Source organism: Pinus tabuliformis, chromosome J (assembly GCF_031772625.1).
Source record: "Pinus tabuliformis cultivar Carrire ecotype Pingquan chromosome J, CPIR1, whole genome shotgun sequence".
Classification (NCBI taxonomy): Eukaryota; Viridiplantae; Streptophyta; class Pinopsida; order Pinales; family Pinaceae; genus Pinus; species Pinus tabuliformis.
The window spans coordinates 1,128,618,079-1,128,639,366 of record NC_142295.1 but is presented as its reverse complement, the minus strand read 5'-3'; positions in this window follow the sequence as shown (position 1 = coordinate 1,128,639,366).

Below are 21,288 nucleotides of genomic sequence, written 5' to 3'. Positions count from 1 at the left end.
GCCTCAGAGAGAGAGTAGAAGGACTAGCAGATGTCGGTAGAGACGAATGAAGATGAAACGACAGAGAGTGCTACAGTGCAGGATTCCCTAGGCAGTGCGAGGATAGCAAGATGTAAATGTGCGAGAGGCACATGAGTGTTGCGACGGTGCAGGATGGCACATAGAGGTTTGCAACGGTGCGAGATGCAGGGAGTTGTTGCAGCAGCGCAGAGTTTAGTAGAGGGAGCACTTGTTAGCGGTAGAGGGAGCTTCAACATCATGAGCGTTTCTAGCTTGACAGGGATATCAGAATTTGGGTGGATCAGTTACTTACTTCTCAGTAACTGAGTTGTAGTACAGTAGCAGTATGCAGTAGCACGATGTAGCATGATGAGAGGGGGATGCAGTGCAGATGCAGTGTTGGGAGGATGGACCAGTAGCAGCACGGATGTAGAGGGAGTTGTCGTACCAATGCAACAGTGGAAGTGGCAGGGCCATGGGCAGCAGTAGAGGATGCAACAATGCAGAGGATGTTGGGCAGAGAGGCCTACCATCAACACAGGTACCGGTGCCGTATAATCAGAGTGATGCTCAATGTGGAGTATTACTAGAGCATAATCCTCGCTAAGAGGGTGTGTTGATTTGGGGTAGCATCAAGTGTTCTATAGCCATGAAAATTGGTGGAGAGACTAAAGCACATGAGATATCCAAGACCCAGAAATGGTTTGGACAAATTGTACCTGGTTTGGGAGATATTAAAATAATTAATATTTTTAATATTTTTAATGTCAGCCTTAGAGGGTTGACATAGAAAGGTTTGAGGCTGACGCAGAGCAGCCTGAGGCTGACCCAAAGGCTAGAAGGGCTAGCTCAAAGCTTTAGAGTCATTGGAGAGGGTTTCATGGGACAAGTTTTCTGAATACCTATTTTCGAATAGAGAGGTATTGTTGCCGAGTATTTTTTCTTTGTCGGTTGAGCCGGTTAGGCGCCCAGTTGTACTCAAGGAAATACTTCATAATAATAAACCCTCAAAATAGATGCACCGGTTTTCTCGCATTGGGTTTTTCTAGGGACATTTGTCTAAAAATAACAGTGTCACTTGTGTGTTTGTTTTCTTTTAGCTGATGATCTGTACATGTTGTGACTGCATTATTTTTATTTCAGTATTTAAATGTTTTAAATAACTTGTTCAAAGTCTACAAGTAGAATAAATAAACCAGTAGAATACAGATTAATTTTCTAACGGATAGACTTAGAAAATTCAAAAAGTTTCCCCATATCCTCAAGCAGAAAATCGATACAATGTGTTGCACATGAAGTATAGAACAATATGTGGTGCCTATCCATAAGAATCCTGCCGACAAACACATAATTAGTTGCATTATCTGTTATGAATTGCACCACATTCTGCACACCAATCTCCTGGACAAACCCATCTAACAACTCACATACCAATGTTTCATCTTTTATATGTGCTTATGCATCCACTAGTTTAATAAACATGGTACCTTTAGGACAATGTACCAAGAAATTTAGAAGGTTCCTACCCTTGCTATCTATCCAGCCATTAGACATCACTATGAATTCATACAACTCCCATGTTTGCTTCAACTCCACCAATCTAGAGTTGATGTCTTGCTTTTATACTTGAATAATTGGCACCGCAACTCCTCATATGTAGCTTTTTTGTACCATGGGCCCACAATAGAAATAACATCACACATTGGCTGCCAATATGGATTGTTTTTTTGGATGTTGAGAGGTAACTCAATCCAGAAAAGACACTTCCCCATAACTCTATTTTCTTATTGATTTTTTTTTTAACAATTGACTTTATGGAAAGTTGTGCTCCATGTCTGGTTCATGGAACAAAAAATGATGACCTCCCACTCCTAGTAAAATCAACAGGTGATGCTATGGAGCCCCTCCCACTACCCTCAACCACAAACTTGGAAGAAAATATCCCTGAATATCTACCTGCATCCTCAACCTTATTTCTTTTTGCCTCTTCTTTATTTTTTATCTTTTTCATCAATTGCTTCAAGAGTTTTTGTATAAGCTCCACAATAGAAACTGCATAAAGCCCAGCATCATGTCCAGGGAGTCTAGCCAAATGGTATTTCAATCGTGTAACCTATTCTATCGTGTTGGTCCCACACAATTTGCATGACATATATTCCCAATTTGTCCCACCATCAGGTTCCCCATACTCCAAAAATGGGTCCAAGGTGTTGGAAAATTTAATGTGGAAGCTATTAATTTCAATTTTCCTTAACCTTAATACTTTCTTGTGAAATTTATTAATCTTCTTGTGTTTATTTAGTATATCTTTTTCATAAAACACATATCATGAGAAAAATAATAAATACAATGAACACATAAGTTAGGCTCCTGTTGGGTTGTGTTATATTATTTCCATGACTAGCTCCCCTAGTTAATCGGGGGGGTCGGCGGAGCCCCCCCTTCTTTGCACTGATTTCGTAGCGGGGGGGTCACAGGGGGTTTGAGGGGGGCCAGTAGCCCCCCTCTATGGGGTCTGGGGCAGTGCCCTGGGGAATTTTTTTTGGGACTGTATATTAGGTTTTGTGCATGGTTTTCTCACATGGTTTTGGGCGCGATGCTTCTCAGTCCATGGTATTGGATGCTTCAGCATGTATAAATATGTATTGTAACATTGAAATGAACATAATCAAAAATAAAGTTGGTAGTCCCAGTTTTGGGATCTAGGGGAAAATATCTGTGTATATTTGTTATGCTCTTGCATTGTTTATTTTTTGTGTTTTATAATTTGTATGTAGGTAATTTCTGTATGGGGTTAAAACCTACATTTGGTATTAGAGCTATTTTGGCTTCAAGGGGACGCCTTTTTTGCTAAGGGGTTTCGCTCGGGCTTATGGTAGACCCTGTTCAGTGGGAGATCTGCGAGATCGATTCTGGTGGTGAAAGAAGATGACGAGCAGTGGAAAGATAGAGATTGAGAAATTTAATGGTCAGAGTTTTGAGTTGTGGAAACTCAAGATGGAGGATCTATTGGTAGACAAAGATCAATGGATCATGGTAGATCCGGGTACTAAACCAACGAGAGTGTCCAATGAAGAATGGAAGAAGTTGGATCGGAAGGTGAAGAGCACAATACGATTGTGTGTCTCAGATTTAGTATTGCTGAATCTATCAGGGGAAGCTACGACTAAGGCTTTGTGGGTCAAGTTAGGGACTTTGTACCAATCTAAGTCTTTGGTGAATAAACTGTTCCTACAAAAAGGCCTGTATAACATGAGGATGAAAGATGGAGACTTAGTGACAGAGCATCTAAAAACATTTAATACTTTGGTAAGTCAGTTATTATCTGTTGATATTAAAATTTTAGATGAAGATAAGTGCATCAGTTTGTTGTGTTCTCTACCAGATTTGTGGGATAGTCCGATTATTGCAATAGGTAGCAATGCAACTGCCTTGTAGTTTGATGAAATAGTCTCATCCTTGCTGACGGAGGAGATGAGATGGAAAAATATGGAGAGCCAGAATGGTGATGCCTTGTCTGTACAAGGATGGTCCCAGAATAGAAACAAAAATAAGAAACTAGTGGGAGATCTAAATCTCTAGGAAAACCTATAAAGGTGGTGTGCTGGAAATGCAAAAAGGAAGGGCACTACAAAAGGGACTGTAAATCTAAAGCTCCTGACAAAGGAAAGGGATCTGATGATGCTCCTTCTGCAGAGGCGAAAACAACCTCAGATGAAGGTGGGGATGTGTACTTGGCTTCTTCAAGTACACATGTAGATCATGAGGTATGGTTGATTGACTCAGGTGCATCCTTTCACTTCATTCCCCATAAAGAGTGGTTCTGCGAGTATGAGAAAGATCATGGTGGTGATGTCTTCTTGCGGGATGATAGGAAGGCTAGAATCGTTGGTAACGAAAAAGTAAAGTTGAAGTTGCAGGGTGGAAGGGTTAGAACACTTCTGGGTGTTCTGCATATTCTTACATTAGCCATAAATCTGATTTTTGTAAGCAAGATGGATGATGCAATGTAAAAACAGTGTTCGAGAAAGATACATGCAAGATGGTTTAGGGAGCACTGATATTGATGCGGGGAGTTCGCATTGGAACTTTGTACAGCCTGGAAGGTAGCACTGTTATTGATGGGTGTAATAGTTCTATGGTTCTTGAAAGTGGAGAAAAGACCATGCTATGGCATTAAAGGCTTGGACATATTGGAGAGAAGGGCCTTCAAATACTTCATGGTAAAGGTATGGCAGAAGGTATGACTAATAGCTCTATGGATTTTGATTTTTGTGAAAATTGTGTATATGGGAAGAAAAATTGGGTGAGTTTCCCCTCTGGTGGTAAGAGGGTGAAACAAATATTAGAGCTTGTGCACAGTGATGTGTTTGGACCTGTGAAGGTTCCATCACTGGGTAAGTCTGTGTACTATTTATCATTCATAGATGGCTTCTCAAGGAATATATGGATATATTTCCTCAAGAAGAAATTTGAAGTCTTTGACAGGTTTAAAGAATTTAAAGCTTTGGTGGAAAACCAGACAGAGAAGAAGATAAAGGTGTTGAGGACAAATAACGGTGGAGAGTTTTGCAACAAGGAATTTGATGAATTCTGTAAGAAGTGTGGTATAGCATGACAAAAGATTACTCCATACACACCTAAGCAAAATGGAGTTACAAAAAGAATTAACAAGATGTTGATGGAAAGGACAAGAAGCATGCTCAGTGGTGCCGGGTTAGGACATGAATTCTGGGCAGAGGCAGTGGAGACAACATGTTACCTGGTCAACAGATCACCTTCATCAGTGTTGTAGGATAAGACTCCACAAGAGGTATGGACTGGTAAGAAACCCTTTCTTTCACATCTGAGGGTATTTGGATGTGATGCATATATACATGTTCCAAAGGAGAAAAGAACCAAGTTGGATAGTAAATCAAAAAGTGCATTTTTATTGGGTATAAGTAGGGTTTAAAGGGCTATAATATTTGGAACCCAGTAACAAGGAAGGTTGTGTACAGCCGAGTTGTGGTGTTCAAAGAGGTGAACGGTGTTATTAAACATGAAGTCCCATCAAACGAACCTGAGAAGATATAGTTTGAGCTAAAGGAGGAAGAATCAGACTCTACAGCAGAAGAGGAATCAGAAGATGAAGAGCCAAAAACTCTGGTTGTGAGAAGATTAGTTCGAGAAAGAAGGCATCCAGAAAGGTATAGTCCATCTGCTTTCTGTTCAATTTTTTCTTAATCTATTACTGATGACGATCCCAGAACTATGAAGGAAGCAGTAGATTCAGAGGATGGAAAACTTTGGAAAGAGGCCATGGTTGATGAAATGACATCTTTGCATAAAAATGAGGCTTGGGATCTGGTGGATTTGTCGACTGGAAGGAAACCCATTGGCAACAAATGGGTGTTCAAGAAGAAGACAAATGCAAAATGAAAGGTGGAGAAATACAAAGCTCGGTTGGTAGCAAAAGGTTATTCCCTGGTGTTGGGAATTGATTTTGGTGATATTTTTTCTCCTGTTGCCAAGGTAGCTTCTATTAGATTACTTTTATCTATTACTGCTACTTTTGATTTTGAGGTAGAATAGAAGGATGTGAAGACAACATTTCTTCACGGGGATCTAGAAGAAGAGATATACATGAAGCAACCTGAAGGCTTTGCGGTGAAGGGTAAGAAAGAACTAGTATGCAAGTTAAAGAAGTCTCTGTATGGGCTAAAACAATCACCAAGGATGTGGTATCAGAAATTTGATACATTTATACCGGGACTTGACTTCACCAGAAGCAAAGCAGATCACTGTGTGTATTTTAAATTAATTGGTGACCATGCTATTTATTTGGTCTTGTATGTGGATGACATGTTGCTGGTTGGAAATAAAAAAGAAATTATCCAAGATTTGAAGACCCAATTGTCCTCCAAATTTGACATGAAAGATCTTGGTGCTGCAAACTATATTTTGGACATGGAAATTAAAAGAGACCGAGAAAAGAGGAAGCTTTGGTTAAACCAGAGGAAGTATGTCGAGACAATATTGCAGAGGTTTAATATGCAGGATAGTAAACAATGAAGGTTCCTATTCCTGTAGGTGTGAAGTTATTTGTTGAACAATGTCCCAAGACACAATAAGAGGAAGAGGACATGTCCCGTGTTCCATATGCAAGTGCAATCTATAGCCTGATGTATGAAATGGTTTGTACTAGACCAGACATTGCACATGCAGTGGGCGTATTGAGCAGGTTTATGTCAAAACCAGGGAAGGAGCACTGGACAACAGTGAAGCGGGTTTTCAGGTATTTGCATGGCACTAGTGATTATGGTTTGTGCTACCAAGGAAGACCAGGATTGGATAGAGTTTGGGATATTCGTGGCTTTGTTGATGCAGATTGGGCTAGACATATGGATAAGAGAAGATATACAAGTGGGTATGTGTTTAACCTATTTGGAGGTGTAGTCAGTTGGATGAGTAAGAAACAATCTGTAGTGGCACTATCAACTACAAAGGCAGAATACATGGCAGCCACTCATGTAAGTAAGGAAGTAGTTTGGTTGTAGAGATTGTGTTCAAGTATGGGGTTAGTACAGGGAGCTATAAGGATAGACTGTGACAACCAAAGTGAAATTTTCTTGGCAAAGAACCCTGCTTATCATTCAAAGACAAAGCACATTGATGTTCAGTATCACTTTGTGAGGGATATGATAGAAGACAAAAATGTGTTGTTGGTAAAGGTGGACACTTTGAAGAATACTGCAGATGCATTGACAAAATCTGTGAGCTCTGAGAAGTTATCTTGGTGTAGAGAAACAATGGGCGTTGCAGGGTTGGATAAATGACTAAGTTCTCCTGTGGAAAGAAAAAAACAAGTGGGAGAATGTTGGGTTGTGTTATATTCTTTCCATGACTAGCTCCCCTAGTTAATCAGGGGGTTAAAGGTGGGGAGGGGTCCCCCCTTCGTTGCATCGATTGCATGGTCATAAGGGGGTTTGAGGGGGGTGGGTAGCCCCCCTCTACAGGGTTCGGGGCAGCACCCAGGGGAAATTTTTTTGGGACCCTATATTAGGTGGGCAGACCTACCTATGGTTTTGTGCATGGTTTTCGCACATGGTTTTGGGCGCGATGGTTTTCAGTCCATGGTATTGGATGCTTCAGCATGTATAAATATGTATTGCAACATTGAAAGGAACATAATGAAAAATCAAGCTAGTAGTCTCGGTTTTGCGATCCAGGGGAAAATCTTTGTGTATATGTGTTTTATGCGTTATGCTCTCACATTTTTTATTTTCTGTGTTTTAGAATTCGTATGCATGTAATTTCTGTACGGGGTTAAAATCTGCAACTCCAAGCTAGGGAAAAACCCCTTTTGGGCCTCCATGGGGAAAAGCCAGAACTTCTATTCTTATAGAATCTGCTTCAAATGAGACAACAAGGACCCAATCCCTAGACCAAGTCCTCCTCCAAGTACCAAGCCAACCCTTTCAATAGAACCAACTTCTAGCTCCAATTTCAACCACAGTTTCTGCCCTGCAATTTCATCTTGCAACTTCATCCTGTAGCTTCGGCCCTGTAGCTGCTGTAGAAACCCTAATATAGTTTCTTCAAGGGACCTTTTTTTGAGAAAAATATATCCTCCCAAGGTCACATTGGTCAAGATAGAGTATTCTCTCCTCCAACTATTTGATACTGTAACTCACTCCCTTGCGATTCAGACCTTTAGTTTCGTCCTTCTTTGTAGTTGCAAAAACCCTATATTTTCACACGTGTGAGAGAGATATAGACTAAAAACAAGTTTTTCCTTGACTTCTTGATCTTCACTCATCCTTATTTGTCTCTTCTAGCATTAGATCAAATATTTTCAAGAGAGATCAAACTTGTGAGTTGCTGAGTGCTAAATGAGGTCAAACTTCTCCTTTATATAGCCTTTCCAAGAGGTCGAATTCCCTTCTTTTGGCCAACTTGAAGATTCTAGGGCTGACTTGTATTTTGGAGAATTCCAAGACTTTTTAGACTCAAAATAAATTCTCTTACCAGATCTCTTTTTCCTGGGATGGTCTTATAAACATGATGTTGACTCTCTTGACTCATGACAATAAATCCTATGACCTAACAAACCCTAGAAGCATGAAGAACATGCTTTTACCTAGAAGACCATCAATAAAGAGTATGAAACACATGATTTAAAATAATAACTTTTTCTTTTATTATTTTGTTTATTACATAAGATACATATTGAAATAAGGACAACAACAATTATGAAGACCGAAACTAGTTACATTTCCAACACTCCCTCTTAACTAGGGAGGTATTCATAATTGTCCCATTAGTACAATCAAACTAAAGATTTATCATAAGAAGAGTCAAATTGATAAGCAAACTATAATCATCATAATTATGACCAACACTGTCTTCAAGGCCTAACTATACAAGCTCAACTTTGTTCTAGAGCATTATGTTGGGAGGCTTTACGTGTGATTTCACACTACCTATACAAAGCACGTACCCCATTCAGATGTTCACAAGGTATGTCCTTTTAGGACTATTCTTATATTGGATTTCCATTCATGAATACTCAAATAATATTGGTCCTCTTCGACCACTCTTATCTTGGATACCTATCCTATCCTAAAAGAGTGTTAATACATTTCCTTTCTTGGATTATTTATACTTAAGGAAACCACAAATTCTTATCCAATCCTCCATCAGTCTCTCTACAAGGCCTTCACTTAGACTTATGATTGTTAGTCCCGGTAAAGTGCTTGACACATGAATAAGGGAATGCGCATGTGATGTCCAACATCACACCCTCTAAACTAGAGAGTATATCCTTATTATCCTTTTCATTAGAGAATAGATCCTTGCTCCTATTTAAGGAGAATCCTTTGCTCCATCTTAAAACCAAAGGTGATTCTAGACTTCCTTCCTATTTGAGAAGTCAATACCACAAGCCTTATAGCTTTTCTTTAGTATCAACTAATTGTTCTTCATAGATGCATGGTTCCATCTCTTCTTCACATCAAGCTTGTTTCCTTTCAAGGTATCATGAAGCCATCTTCACTCTTCAATCTTGTGACAAGATTAAGGTCATTTCTCTTGCTCATCACTTTCATCTTGACATCATGGATGAAGGCATTACATTAAGTCTTTCCAAAATTAAGATGATTATAGCTTCTGCATGAAAGTGATCTCCCTTGTTTTCCTTTAGGTTATCTTCTCGCACTGTTACCTTTCAATATATCTTGACTTCATAATTTCCAGGTATCCTATGTTGAGCTTGCCTCAAAATTCTTCATGTATTTTTGCAATATCCTTCTAGGTAGAAAAATAATATGTTAACTATATAACCAACAAAAATTAAACTTAGATTTAACTCACCATGATGACTTTCTCAAAAGCATCAACATCCTCATGGTCCATCTCCATTGGAATCTTCCTTCATGCATCAAAGTTCCCAAGGATCGAACTTGATTACCAAGTTAACACTGTTCTTTCGGAGATTATTCCAGATGTTAATTATTATCTAGAGAAAGTATTAATTCTTTATTTATCCTACAGTAAGTCAACTTATTCCCTTCTGACGACATGATGAAGACTAGGGTTTCCTCTACAACCTATGCCAATGAGATCTGGGCTCTCACAATGATTGAGGTAAGCAAGGAATTTGGGGATCTTAAGCATCGACAGGTATCTCGAAACATCACTACCACTGAGGTCCTGTTCGTAGTGAAAATAAAAAATGGACCAAGAATTTTGAGAGTGGCTCTCGCTGGAGAGGTCCATCAAAATACCAGATTGCAGAAAACCTATGCACGAGACATGGATATGAGCATATTAGATCGGTGGAGGGTCCTTTCTATTAGTGCTTTGATCTTGTTGAGAAATTTAGGGCATCGTAATAATGTGATTTCTCTTCTATTAGTAACTGCTTGTGAGGGTTTTTTACTTCTTTAGATTAAGATCTTATTTTACTTAGGTTATTAGTATTATTCTTCATAAAAAATATACCAATGCATAAACCATAAATAGACAAGAGACACAAAATATATGCTATCAGCCAGGGCCAAAACATCTCACTCTTTGAGAGGAAGACCTGAAAAAATTCTTCTTCTTATAGATATTTCAATTGACAAATACCAAGACTAATACCCTTGACCTATTTGCCTCTCCAAGACAAAGACACAAAGCTCATTTGTCAACAATATTCCTCCTTCTTCTCCTTCCTCCTTCTCGAATTATTCTTCAACCCTGGCTTGTTTTAGACTTTTAGCCTTCTTCCACTTTAGATCCATAGGAGGCATGCACCACTACTGCAATAGAATTCAACCTTCACTGGTGTAATATAATTCTCCTCTTCTCGGCCTTTACTGCTTCCACAAAATTCATGTTTCCTCAGCCTTCACTGTTGCAATATACAGGTCTACAATTTCACGTGTGTGGAGGTAAGATGGCCCACAAACAGTCCCAAATCAACACAAAATTCCTCATTTCTCTTTATTCCTTCCTCATTGGTAACTCAACTCCCTAAATGAACCTCACACTCCAGACTGTGATCACTGAAAATATTCCTCTGAAATGAGGCTAATCACTCCTATTTATTGTTGTTTGCCTCTGTAATTAGCTGACATGAGTGTATGTTAGCCGACATGTACTTTGAAGGGTTTTTTTTTTTTTTTTGAAGCCGACTTGAAGAGGATACTTTTCTTGGCCTTGGAGGGCTACTTGAAATATTCATTGAATCATATACAAATATAATATTCCCAAGAAGGGTCCTTCATACATGAAATTGACTCAATTTGACTTTATGACCAATCCAAAGGACTCATAATGGGAGTCAAACTAAAAAAATTCCTTGCTCATGAAACCCATGAGACAAGCATTACAGTAATAATTTTATTTTTCTTCTTTTCATCAATTACATAAAAACAAAATTACACATGTTATTATGAAGACCGAACCTAGTTACATTTTTCAACACTCCCTCTTAACTAGGGAGGTATTCATAATGGTACTTGGTCATTCTCAATTTGAAGAATTTATCATAAAAAGAGTTAGATTGGTAACCCATATATATAACATCATATCAACCGGAATTGTCACAAAGCAAGGCCTTGAATAACATATCTATCTCTCCACGAGATATGAGCACAATGCTTGCGAGACCAATGATGTGTAAACACCCTCATCATTGTCTCTCTCGGAACATACTCTACCCAGGTTCGCAGGGTGTGTTCCACCAAGACTATTCTTATCTTGGATTCCCAGTCCTCAAATAATATCGGTCCTCAACAACTACTCTTATCTTGGATGCCCTAATACTTCCTCAAAGAGCATCAAATGCCATATGTTTACCCAATCCTCCATCCTGTCTTCCCCAGTGAAGACAAGAATGATGTTTCTATCTCTCCCTCTTAATTATGGAGGACATATCTATTCCAATAAAGGAATGTACTCATTCAATACGGAATGAATGTACCTAAGCTCCCTTTTGGCTTAGGCACTTCCAAGTTTCTTCCAAGTAAGAAACTTGTTTCCAGGCTCCCTCTTAATTAGGGACCTACATCAGCTCTTTAGGTGGAGATGATGGGGACAACGAGTTGCTTGAAGAACTCCTATTCACGATGTCATGAATTTATTTTCGTACTCTAGGAGTCTTCATGTTTAGGACTTCTACATAGGGCACCGACCATACATCACTTTCATTCATGATTCAACCATGTCATCATAGGAAAGTGATCCATCAATCTATATCTGGCCTTCCTTCATGCCATGCTTCTTTCTTCATGCCATACTTACGTAAAGATATTTCATCCTACTACATGTACATCAGTGGTGGTAGATATCCATAGATCTTCCCTTGGTAGCCTTGCATAAACCCATCTAGATATAAAAAATAAAGGAATGACCATTAAAATCAACATTACATTTGTGATGGTCCTTCCTTATGACATCTTCTAGTTTGCATCAGCACATTTCATACATATCGACACATCTCCCAAATATATATATTGTCAAGGGTATCTTTCTTTTTCAGACTTCAGCAGAGTCTTCATATCTTCCATGGAGATATCCTAGTAAAATATTCTTGGTCTTTTAGATGTTGATTTCCTTTACCATGGTTTCATATTCCATGATCTCTTCCTTCCTTTCTTCACACATTCCATTCCAAAGAGCTTCCAGTCAGAGTTCCTCAATTGTAGTCAACCACCTCATACTTCATATGAAGACATATTATGTTGATTTCAGCTAGTGAATTTGTGACCCATGCATTCCCACATTCCTTTGAGGGAGGATATCCTTTATTTTGATCATGCTCTGAAGATAGAGTATTGATCCATGTTACCTGCAACCATATGACATGACTTCCACAATATCAAATGTAAGCATACATACCTCATTTTTCCTTTGGGTCATCCAGACTTCTTGTAACAACTTCCTTGATTGAAAGAGCTTAAATCCCTTGATCCACTTCACTTTTATGTCATCATATCATCATCCCATGAATTTCACATGATTGGAATTCTTGATGAAACACTTGCTTCTCCTCATGATCGATGAACCTTTCAATGAATATTCCATCAAATAATCTTGAGGATCTAAAGTATCCCCATCATCAGATGTTTCCTTTTAACATATGTATCATGAATCTTTTACTAGATGACCTTGCCATTTATGTTCCCAATGAGATTCCCAAGAGCTATATCCTTGACTTTCATAGATTCTAACCATCTTTCATGCTTCTCTATGATGATGTCCTGAGCTCTTGCTTTCAATGCTTCTATGATGCCATGATGCATCCTAGTATTTTTCTTAGTGAATAATGATAGCTATATCTTACAATAGAAGACTTAGGAAGTTTAGAAGAACTTAGGCGAGGAAGACTATCTCAATCATAATAGAGATATCTACTTTCTTATTCTTGGATTTATTCCTTTCAACTTCCTCCACTTATTCGGTGATATGGGCTTCTTCTCTTCCTCTTTTGTTATTGTCCTTCTTTATCTTAAGACAATTTATTTTATAGTTCCCATATTCTTGACAGCCATAGCATTGAATCTTAGACATGCCCCTTTTCTTTTTCCAAGAAACAAACTTTCCAAATTTTCCTTTTCTTCTTGTGATTGTAGCATAAGCTTGATTTTTCTCACCTGCTCCCACATCAAATTTGGCCTTTAGTCTAGATTCTTCAATATTGCATAGTGATCATAGATCTTGGAATGGAGTATCTTCTTTCTTCCCATAAATACTTGAAGTAAAGTTATCCCACTCTACCAGTAGTTCATTTAATACAACTATAGTCATTTCACTATTAGACATGACTTCTCCCATATCTTGTAGTTGATCTCGGATCCCAGATATCCTCATAAATTATGAGGCTATTCCATATTCCCTTGAAATATTCATCTTGTAGAGTTATTGCATTAATGAGATGACCTCTCCAACATTTCTTACGGAATATAACTCTACCAGCTTGTCAAAGATGTCTTTTGAAGTTTCAAGTTTAGATACATATGGGATGAGGAGATCCTTGATGGATTCTATAAGAATCCTTTGAGCCCTAACTTACCCTTTCATATGATTGGAAATAACTTGATCATATCCCTTTATTAGTTTAGTGATAGAACCTTTGAAATGTTCCATAACCTCATTTTCAATGAGATTCAGATCTTTCCTTTTCTTCCATGCAAGATAGTTTGAATCCCTGACCAATTTGTTGCTTTCCTTGCAAAAAGACATTTTGACAAATACACTTACTTGATAGAATTCTCCTTATTCTTCTTCCTTGATGTTGATGATGATATAGAGGATATAAGAATTCCTTTTGATGAAGATAGTTTTCTTCAATAATGATCCTTGATCCCACAAAGAGGGAGATCCCTTGGATATTTTAATGATGATGACGTCTTCAATGGTAGTGATCTTGATTGAGAGAGATCACCTTAGAGTCTTGATGAAAACGCCTTTAGCTTCCTTTGGATGAATAGAATTCAAAAAAATTCAACTTGATTTTTAGATCTTTTCAACTTGAGTAGATGTAGGGCTTTGGCCTTTTCCTTCTTGATGATGATTCCAATACTTCTTTGTATACTTGTTTGATATAGGGTTATGATGATTCAAGATGATATTTTCTTTGATGCCTTCATTGAAATTTTATCCTTGAGTGTCCCTTTATAAGATGCCCTTCATTGACTTAGTCAACTTAGCTCTGAAACCATGTTGAGAAATATAGGGCATAATAATTATGTGATTTCTCTTCTATTAGTAAATGCTTGTGAGAGATTTTTACTTCTTTAGATTAGGATATTGTTTTACTTAGGTTATTAGTGTTATTATTCATCAAATAACTACCAATTCATAAACCATAAAGAGACAAGAGACAAAACATATAGGCTATCATCCAGGGCAAAAACATAATTTTAGGCCACCTTTTCCTTTTCACTTGACATTTGTCCACACCATTTTTACCCCGGAGTTCCAGAAGGGTCTGACGGATCAGAGCGTGCGTAGAAGAGGAATCTGTTAGGAGTTTATGCTTCATGTTAACGCTATGTTCCACATCCCTATACAACTACTCAGGTCAGAGAGTCGTCTGGGTAACCTTTATCTTTACAACAACATTCTCACAGGAGAAATGCGCTTTGAGATTTGCAATTTCAAACATCTGAGAAAAAATTTCATCTTTGAAAACCAAATTTATGGTCCAATTCTGCGAGAATTGGGCGCGAGAAATAATCTCACGGGAATCGATGTAACTGGGAACCGTCTTTCAGGAACAATAACTCCGGCGCTTTTCTCTTTTGGCTAGTTGGAGCCTCTGTTGTTGGGCAACAATTTCTTCGAAGGAGAGATTCCTCTAGAGATTGGGAATTGTCATAGCTTGAGGCAATTAAGACTGAACCATAATGGTTTGACTGGTATTATCCCTGTCTAGTTTCTGGGTTCGAATCTTCACATTGATTATATGGATAGAAAGGATATTAATTTACAAGGTGAAATACCCTCAAGCTTAGGGCGAAGAAAAAATTTGAGCTCCACTGACCTGTCTAAGAATAGATTGAGCGGTTTATTCCTCCAGAATTGGGGCAATTGTCCAATCTCCTGCGAATCAATCTCTCTTCCAATAGATTGACGGGTTTGTTGCCTCCATAACTTGGTAAATGCCATCTTTTGTATTCTATTGAATTGGGTTTTAACTCACTGAATGGGTCAATGGTAAAGCCATTGGTCAATCTGCTTTTAATGTGTGGAGAATGTCATAACTTTTAGTAGTTCTTGTTGTTGTCAATCCTACAACCTTTGCTTCTCTTAAAATTTTGAGGTTGGTCTTATGATCATGTTGAAGTAACCCATAACATACTTCTTTGTATCTCTCAGATAGATGATGTAGTTCCTCCTCAGTCCTTTCTTTGGCTTTCTGCAACCAATGATTATGCAGCTTGATCCTTTTTTTTTGGGGCAACAACCATAAAACCTAGGAACTATGTTGTCCAGAGATGTATCCACCGAAAAATATTCATTCAACGCTCTCTGCTTCCCTTTCAACCATACATCTTTTGCCGAAGAATGGTTAAGCCGACATAGGTTTTCCTAGTTCTAGGAGGGCCCTGAATAATAGCCAGCCTCTTTGTCATGAACAACATCATGACTTACATCTGTCTTTCATCTAAGGTGGAATTCCACTCTGGCCATTTCTACAATATGTGGATTGTGCTTCTTCCCAAATCATTTCAAATCCTTGGAAATGCACATTCTAAGTTATATGCATCCTTGAATTTCCTTTTTTCCAGATAATCGGGCTCTGTAGTTTGGGGTTCTAATGATAGAAAGTGCTCCCAAAAAGAAAGCTCTTTCATTTCTGGCTGTCGAAGACATTCCAAAACATGGATATAGGCTTCATAGTATGCAGTTGACTGGATCATTTCATAGGTTTTGTTCTTTTCTAAACTCGCAAACTTACCTTCATTGTTGGGAATCAACTTCAAAGCAATGTTTCCCTTCTGAAAGCTATTTTTGTCTGCGTCCTTGACAATTCCATTACATAGTTCTGAAATTCATCGGAGGAAATGCAAAGCAGTGAGCTAGACATCATTTGTTTCGATGAGATTGAGTTTGTTGCCTCTTCCTTTGTTGTTTTCAAAAGGATGCAGTGATCTAGCACTTGATCCCCACATTGGATTCCAATAAATTTTACATTCTTGTATCTACATATATTATCTGGAACAATATTCTTGCGGAAACCTTGAATATCACCTCTGAGTGAGGTGAAGCAGTCCTCACGGACCAAACGAAAGTGCGTGGACGACTACTCATCAACGTTATTATAAGTCTAGCATACTTTGTTGATAGGTAATGGTTCCAGGCTATGGGAAGATATTTCATCTTCAGTTGGTAAAATTGGCAAACTCCCCACATCTGTGAATCCCTGTGCATAACCAATCAATGATGAGTGCATAACCAACCAGTGATGAAAATTTAATTCGTAACTATCTTCTACACTAAAACAAAATTATCATTAAGTAAAACTCAAAAAAATTATCTCCTCACATTTTGTACATATAGAAAGAAATATGGGGGCAATATGTATCCATTTTCATATGGAACTTTCTCGATCACATTTTATATTTATAGAAATAAATATGGGAGCAATATGTATCCATTTTCATATGGAACCTTGTCGATGAACCATCAACCTCTCCAAATCCAAAGACCAGAAGGGTCTAGTAATACAGGTTGATCGTTGATCGAGCGCTGCAGGGCATTAATAGCCAATAACCAATGTGAACAAATACGTCTTGCGCATACCAATCAAAGTAAAGGGGATAGTTGCAATATCAAAAATGTGATCCATTGATCCATGTGCATTGCCACATGAATGAAAGTATAAATTCAACTTTATTCACTTGGGAAATGCAATTGGGAAATTTTACTGCAGGTGCCCAGAAACAGAGGAATATGCCAAAACCACCTATGCACGCATCTGTGTGGAAATGGATTTCAGCGCCGGATTCCCAGCTGAAATAAATCTAACAAGTAAAGACTATGTGTGGAACCAGAAGCTTGATTATGAAAGTGTCCTCTTCAGATGTCGATCGTGCTTTGAGACGGGGCATCTAGCCAAAAATTGCCCAAAAGCCTCTGAGAAAAATTTTGCTAGAAAAAACCACCACAAATCTACATGGTGGGAAGGAGCACAAAAAGAACATTACACTGTCATCAAAGAAGAATATTCTAGAGAAAACTCTGAGTCACAAGAAATCAAGGAAGAAGGAAACAACTCTCAAAGCAAGCAAGGAGAAAGCCCGCCCCAACAAATCAACAGTTATGAGGATCTGAATACCACAAAAAATAAATCTTCATTTAACAGCAAAGCAGATCTCCTAAACCAAACTTCTCCGATTATAGATCGCGAAGCTAAGACACCAATTTCCCAAGAACCAGAAGAGATGAAGGAGATGCAAGACAAAGGAAGTTGGAAGACCGTAGAGAAAAGAAAGAAAGCTACAACACTAATCTCGCCAAGAAAGACGAGGAGCCAGACAAGTAAAAATTAAGAAAATTGTAGGTCCGATAGACCAATTTGGTCTCAGTGGACGTTAACCATCATCATCATCATCATCATATTAATTAGGACATTCCTTATTAGTGCATAAATATGTGTTTATTTGGAAATGTTACAAAATAATAAATAAAAAGAGCATGGGAAAAAATTTAAAATCAAATTAAAGAGAAAGAGAATTAAAAATGCCATTCTATATTTTAAAAAATTATAAAAGAATTTTTGCAAAATTGTTTTAATAGATATAAAAAAAAATAAACATGTTTAAAAAAAAAAGCCTTCAATCACAAATTGGGTTTCAATTAGGATCATGAATATAGTATGATATTTTCATATATTTTATTTGTATAAAATATTGTTAATAGCTTAATGTTCATAAGTTATGATTTTTGTGGATAATATGTGAATGTAAGTCCATCAAGCTAAGTCTAACAGTGTATGTCCTATAATATTGGGACCCCATCTAGGTATGAAAGTTGGTTAAACCACTTATCTTGGTTTGTGGAAGGTTTCAATAGATTTAGGTGTTGAGGTTTGCAATTACACCATAACTTGTAGACATTAGTAAACTTCCAAACTTTTCCCATTACCTAGAGTGGGTGGTTAGTCCACATGAGGTGTGGTGATTAGTGCAGCATCCCCCCTTAGACATAGCTCTAGGGAATAATACCTAGGTCGTTGTTGTAAAAACATGTATGAATAACAATTACTTATGGTGTAAATCACAACTATAAAAGTACATAGAATATCTCCATTATATAACAGTGGATGAGGTCCAATGCTGAATAAAGAATTATTATGACTGGGAAAATGCAAATCCCTTCATTTTGCTTAAGGGGGGAATCAATGTTGCGATAATCACAATCGGGATTAAATTGACGAGGGTTATAAATCGGAAAACATATTTGATAGACAATGTGAGCTTTGTGACATTGTCGTCAAATTAGTTGATTTACAAGATCAACTATCATCCATTACAGAAGAAAAAAGGTTCCTTGAAGATAAAACATTGAAATAGAGAGAAATAAATTGGCTAATGACGAAGAACAGATGCATCTTAAGGGCAGAATCTGGGAATTAGAAAGAGCTTTGGATCTTGTCAACAAGGATCTTGAATCATCCAAGGCCATGGCAGTGGATAAATATTGTCAGCTAAATGATTTACAATACCTCTTTCACACCTTGGCGATGCAAAAAGGTGCCTCCATGATGAAAGCAACTCTTTAAGGATTGAATTGAACAAGTGTACAATGGCTTCAGTGAAAATTCTCCACCATTTAGAAAAGACAAGGGAATTGGAGAGTGATTTAGAATATGTCAACAAGGATCTTCATTCCAGAGATATGCAGTTCCAACAGTTGGTGCCAAAACGTCAGCATTTGCTTGAAGGTGTGCATGAAAATGGAAAATCAGACAGTGTTGATGATAATGGAATTATTGACAGTAGGCATGGAAAGGAGAACACTAACAAATTCCATGAAAATGGAGAACCAAAAGGTGCGTACACAAATGGAAAGCCAAGCAATGTTGCTGAAAAGAAACTGCCAAAGAAGCGGCGAGGAAAGGGAAAACCCAAAAGGTGAAAAAAAAACAATTTTGTTGAACAAAATATTTTCTGTATAACCAGCTTTGAGGAAATTCGGTACCTTGACAAATTTATGTATCAAGTAACATTTAGGTTTTTTTGAAAGGTTGTTATTTCTGGATTTATGCTTTTTCAAATCACAATTCCCATCGGGTCTGCCCTTTATCGACATATTGCAATTGCAAGTCACAATGTGCATTGGCCCTTTGTATCGGGGATCACCGATCGCCAATCGCTGATCACTCCGATCAGATCCTAACTGTTGATCTGACTCCTCGATCCGACGGTCGATATCGCATCATGGCATATCGCATATGTAACGACTCGGGGGTTCTTTCCATATACCATGGACTGTGCCAACCTGATCCGTCGATCCTATCTCGCTTTATCGCAATCGACTTCGCCTGGGTCCCCATATCGCATGCAGCCTACCTTCGACCCGATATATCGGAGATCACTTAATCGGGGGAGTCCTCCCGCCTTTGGTCTAAGTCCTCCTTTTAACCTTCCGATGCAATTTTTCCTTAAAGAGCCTTTTATGGCATTTTCTAAGAATTTGCCTCCTTTTCAAAGGACAATGGACAATCTTCTTTTTGCGATAGTTTCTTCATCCGAAGTCCATTTTAGCCCATTCAAATTGTAGTAGATTAAAAATGATGAAATCTATGCAATGGGACTATTTCCAATAGTAGCCCTTGACTTTAATTCTCCTCTGTGAGGAACATTTTTAGACTTAGAAGTTTATTCTAGATCCATTTTGGATCAGTTGCAAATCCAAAAATAATAAACAAAAACTAGCTCCCAACTACAATAGCTTTATCAAGTACACACCATTTAGTTATCCAATCATTTACATGATATCAATGTATCTTTATAGCATTCACATATACCAATATTAAATTAGTATAATATTGCATACACCTTGCTCAATACAATCAAATTAATAATAGTAAGTGGTTTAAAAATCAAATGCACCTTTATACAATTAACATACAAATAAGACCAATGATAGATCAATATTTCTTAACACAACATTTTTATTTTTATTATACAACTTTTTTTATTTTAAGCTTATTTAAATTGTTTTTTTCAATTTTTATAATATAATTTTTTGTTTATAAATTTTAAAAGTTATCAATATATAAATTTAAATGGCCATAGTTTTCCTAATTTTCAAGTGACTAGTAATAATTTCTTAACTTTTTTCTTTTCATTTTTTTTAATAAATAAATTCAAACTTAAAATACTTAAATTATATTATACATTTCATAAATTTTAATATTTCAACTTTTTTCTTTTACAATAGAATGCTCGCTGATTTTTTATAATAGTTACTCTATCATCATATATAAAACCTTTTAAAATGACAAAAAAACAATATTTCAAGATATGTACTTTTATAAATTTATTATATTTAATAAAATTATTTTGTATTTATTATCATAAAATCTTTTTAACTTACCCATATAATAATATATTTAACTATATCATTTAAATTGATACCATTTTATAACTTAATTATAACCCTACACATTAAGAATTTGTACCCAGATTTATATCTACAATTCATAACCCTACATATTGAACCCAACTTTATATCTTAGACCAATGTCAAAATTTATATAAACAATTCATAACCCTTCATATTGTACCAAGTTTTATATCCTAAACCCATCTCAAAACTCGTATAGAAATTATTCGTAGAATAAATATTTCATAGTTAAAATATATAATAATTAGGCCGATAAGCCTTATTTTGAATCAGTCCATCTCTCGTTTTCGTCTACCTTTTTTGTCTCAGTCTGACATGTGTGCGCAGAATTTTAGGCCACCCTTTCCTTTTCATTTGACATTTGTCCACACCATTTTTATCCCGGAGTTCCAGAAGGGTCTGACAGATCATAGTGTGCGTAGAAGAGGAATTTGTTAGGAGTTTATGCCTCATGTTAACGCTATGTTCTGCATCCCTGTACAACTACTCAGATCAAAGAGTCATCTGGGGAACCTTTATCTTTACAACAACATTCTCACAAGAGAAATGCACTCTGAGATTTGCAATTTCAAACATCTGAGAAAAAATTTCATCTTTGAAAACCAACTTTCTGGTCCAATTCCGCGAGGATTGCGCGCGAGAAATAATCTCACGGGAATCGATGTAACTGGGAACCGT